Source organism: Suricata suricatta, chromosome 7 (assembly GCF_006229205.1).
Source record: "Suricata suricatta isolate VVHF042 chromosome 7, meerkat_22Aug2017_6uvM2_HiC, whole genome shotgun sequence".
Classification (NCBI taxonomy): Eukaryota; Metazoa; Chordata; class Mammalia; order Carnivora; family Herpestidae; genus Suricata; species Suricata suricatta.
The window spans coordinates 55,289,811-55,294,510 of record NC_043706.1 but is presented as its reverse complement, the minus strand read 5'-3'; the positions used below and the strand labels follow the sequence as shown (position 1 = coordinate 55,294,510).

General features: G+C 39.3%; 1 pseudogene; it reads right to left on the bottom strand.

Annotated features, from left to right (window-relative positions):
* Positions 1-832: 832 nt before the first annotated feature.
* On the bottom strand, positions 833-2,166 carry LOC115296804 (annotated as a pseudogene).
* Between the last annotated feature and the right edge of the window lie 2,534 nt (positions 2,167-4,700).

The window sequence follows — 4,700 nt, the reverse complement described above, 5'->3', positions numbered from 1 at the left end:
CTTTTCATTGTGAAGCTTTAGCTATCTAACTCTTCCAGCAGACAATGGGTTCCAACAAGGTTAGATTCAGGTCTTATTTTTTTTTAATATTATTACTTTGTACTATGCCAGGTTTCTTTTCTATTGTTTCCTTCCCCTTCCATTTCTTCTTGCTTTCTTTCTTTAAAAGAATGTAATACAATGTTCCTCAAAGGTCATAAAAGTACAATAGGAAGAATCCCTTAATTAAATACAAGCCTTCATTTTGTATCCATTACATCATTGTTTTCATTTTCTGTGATGCCAATTGAATTTTAAGTAGAAGGACAGAAGACAAAAATTTTATAAGTTAATGTAAGATGACTAAAAAAATACTATTATTGTATAGCAACTACTAGCTGCTCCAATCCCTACAAGGGGAATTCTTCCACCTAATTCTCCTTACATTTATCACTCTAAAATTTCAATTTAGTGATAGCACAGGGAAATAGTTACAATTTTTAAAAGTAATGAACTACATATGCAATAAGACAAAATGTTTACCAAGTCAAAGTCATTTTTGCTTCATGCACTTAACACCACTATTTGGGGCAGATAATTTTATGAGTTTATTCTGAACTAAGCATTCTTTCTTTTTTCATTTAAGACAGGGGATTCTTTATTCAAACTCATCAGAGAAATGGACAGCTTGGATCTGTAACAAAGCATTGTGTTTCAAAGCGTAGGTCAGTAATTGTATATGAGAATATACACTGCTATGTTAACTGATCAGAGCACAACTTTTCAATATTCAAAACAAGATAAGCTTCCCTATAAAAGTAGCACCTTTGTGACATTGTTAACTTTGGTATTCCTATCCTTCTTCTACACCCTTTCCTTCAACAGAATCCACACCAACCTCCTCCGAATCCTTCTCAAGGGCCTCCATGTCCTCAGGGCCTCAGGAACCTCTCCTTGTTCCATGCCCTCACACATACCAGTGAATAAAGGCATGCTTGGCACACACCAGGGCAAACTTGTAGTCCAGGGAGCCCAGGCCCCCAGCAAGGGCTGTGGTGTTTCTCAACATGCACATGACTTGCTTTACTTTGGCCAGGTCTCTATCAGGTAGCACAGTGGGAGGCTGGTAATAATTCCAACTTTGAAGCCAATTAGTCACCAGTCCACAAACTGGATGGTACTCTTGGTATTGATGGTGGCAGTAGCAGCACTGAGATCTTTAGGAACCATTTCACCAGTGCTCCAAAGGCAACAAGCCACATATTTACCATGACAAGGGTCACATTTCACCATTTAGTTGGCTGGCTCAAAGCATGCCTTGATGATGATCTCTGCTACAGAAAGCTGTTCATGGTAGGCTTTAAGCTGAAATGACAGGGGCGAATGTGGCCAGAAGGAAGTGGATGTGGGGATTGGGCACCAAGTTGGTCTGGAATTCTGTCAGATCAACATTCAGGGCTCCATCAAATCTGAGAAAAGCAGTAAGGGAGGGCAATTTGACCTATCAACCTATTCAGGTTAGTGTGTTTGGGGCATTCAATATCAAGGTTTGTTTGACAGATGTCACAGATGGCCCCATTGTCTACCATGAATCAGAGTGCTCCAAGGGGGTGTGCTCCCAGGTGGTGTGGGTAGTGAGGATAGAGTTGTAGGGCTCAGCTAGAGCAGTGGCAACCTGGGGGGTTGGGTAAATGGAGAACTCCAGCTCGGAATTTTTGCAATAATTGACAGAGGTGTTCCATCAGCAAAGGAGGTGAACCTAGAACCAGTTCCCCCTCCAAAGCTGTGGAAACCCAGAAGCTACAGGACCTGTGCACTGGCTGACCAGGTTCTGAACTTGGTCCAAGAGAAGGTCAGTGATCTTGCCAATGGCACAGTGCTCTCAGGCATAGTTATTGGCAGCATCTTCCTTGCCCGTGATGGGCTTCTCAGGGTGAAAGAGCTGGCAGTAGGTTCTAGAGCAAATGCCATCCGTGGCTGTGGGTTCCAGGTCTACAACACTGCCATGGACACACACTTGCTAGCACCCATCTTACTGAAGAAGATGTTGAAGGATTCATCTCCTCTCCCCAATGGTCTGTCACTTGGCATCTGACCATTGGGCTGCATGCCATGCAGGAGTTCTCAGCAGGCATTGCCAATCTGGACGCCAGCCTGGCCAACGTGGATGGAGATGCATTCATGCATGGTTGCTGCTTTGCTGCTGCTGAGCAGATGGCGGAGAGGAAGAGGAGAGGTTGTTGCTTCTTACAGTGAGGCTCTCAGGAAGTCGATGTAAGAGAACCTGCCCCCTTTTTTAAAAAGTCATCTCTAAACCCAATGTGAGGTTTGAACTCATGACTCTGAGGTAGAGGTTGAGTGTTCTTCTGATTGCGCCAGGCACCCCTAAATCAGTGTTCTAACCAGATTTAGAAAATCATATTTGAAAGCAGCGTATCAAGAGATTAGAAATGTTTAACCCCTATTTCCAAAAAAAAAAAAAATGTTAAGACAGCAAACTCATGTTCGTGTGTTAGTTTTTTGTTTGTTTACTTCTTATAACAAATTAGCAAATATTTGAACCACCCTGATGATTGCAATAGAAGAGTATAATATATATTATTCTTAAATAAATTGTATGTATATATTATTTTTATATATCTTATGTTACATGTATATGTACATAAATATATACACATCTGTGTACACAAATGCATTTTCTCCTCATAATGCCTATGTTTTATGTGATTAAGATAAATCAAGTCAAAAGTGATAACAAAAGTTATAGTGTCCTTGTTTTACAATTTGTTTGATTTTTTATGTAAACTTATATTGCAGTATGAAAGTTAGGTAAGGAGAACTTAGCACAATATGGTTATTAACATTAAAACAAAAAATATTTCAGAGCATTTGGGTGGCTCAGTTGGTTAAGCATCTGACTTCAGCTCAGGTCATGGTCTCACAGTTTGTGAGTTTGAGCCCTACATCAGACTCTGTGCTGATAGCCCAGAGCCTGGAGCCTGCTTCAGATTCTGTGTCCCTCTCTGTCTCTCAAAAATAAACAAAAACATTAAAAATTTTTAAAAACAAAATAAAAAAACTAAGAAACAAAAACTATTTCATGTATTTAATTTATACTTATCATCAGATTCTTTTCAATGTTGTTGGGACACCTTTGTGGGCATTGCCCTCAAGATGACATTTAGTCTGCATTACTTCAATTATTTTTTCTTCAACTTCTTTTTAAATTATTTTCATCTTACATTTTCATCATTAAATTTTCTTTTTTAATGTTTTTTTTTTAATTTATTTTTGAGAGACAGGGAGAAACAGCACCAGCAGGGAAGGGTCAGAGAGAGAGGGAGACACCGAATCTGAAGACAGGCTCCAGGCTCTGAGCTAGCTGTCAGCACAGAGCCTGACACAGGGCCCAAACCCACAAACCGCAAGATCATGACCTGAGCTGAAGTCGGACGCTTAACCAACTGAGCCACCCAGGCGCCTCTAAATTTTCTTAAATTTGGAAAATCACTTAATAATAGCAAACTGGAGTTAGGATTTTCCCAATAGTTTTTATCTACTGAGACCATAACAAATAAGGAAGTGCAGTTAACCACCACAAATCATAACTCAGATAAAGGAGAGCTAGTAAATTGGAAATTTTACTTTATGCTTGACCCACAATTTACAAAATATTGAGCTTGGGGTGCCTGAATGGCTCATTTGGTTAAGTGCCCAACCTTTGATTTCAGCTGAGCTCATGATCTCACAGTAATGAGTGGTGGTAGAGAGCTGAGCCTGCTTGGGATTCTCTCTCTCTCTCTCTCCCTCTCTCTGTGCCACTTCCCTGCTTGTGCTCTCTCTTTCTCAAAATAAATAAATAAACTTAAAAAATATATTGAGCTCATGGGGTGTCTGGCTGGCTCATTCGATAGAGCAGGCAACTCTTGATCTCAAATCCATGAGTTTGAGCAAGGCACAGAAGTATAGAGGTTACTTTAAAAAAAAATCTTTAAAAAAATATATTAAGTTAATTTTCAGGTGACTGAAGAGTGGAGTACTTGCTATTCTGGGCAGTGTTGCTGCTGTTTGGTGGCAACATATTTGTGGAAAATGAGTAGCTTGACTAGGGAAATAGAAGTGTGGTTGGCAAGTGTTGGTCTCCTCAGGGAGGAAGATCTTAATTTCTTAAAAATAGTATAATCCATGAAGTGTATTCTTCTTGAAAGGAAAGCAGCCCATCAACCAAAAATACCAACTGCTAATGGTGATGGGTCTAGGTAGAGTTATGGAGACTTGAGACATTTCAAAATGCATTGTTCTGTCAGAGCTCAGTTCAGTCAGGGGCTTGGCTAAAGTTAAAAAAAAAACTTAAATAAGAAAGATACATAACCAATACCAAAATCTTCTTATCATAGTGGTGATGATTTTTTTATTTTTATTTTTTTAAATTTATTTATTTTTTAATTTACATCCAAGTTAGTTAGCATATAGTACAGCAATAATTTCAGGAGTAGATTCCTTAATGCCCCTTACTCATTTAGTCCATCCCCCCACAGCTCCTCCAGCAACCCTCTGTTTGTCCTCTATATTTAAGGGTCTCTTGGGTTTTGTCCCCCTCCCTATCTTTTTATTATTTTTGAATCCCTTTCTTTCCCTTGTGTTCATCTGTTTTGTATCTTAAAGTCCACATATAAGTGAAGTCATATGATATTTGTCTTTCTCTAACTGGCTAGTTTCGC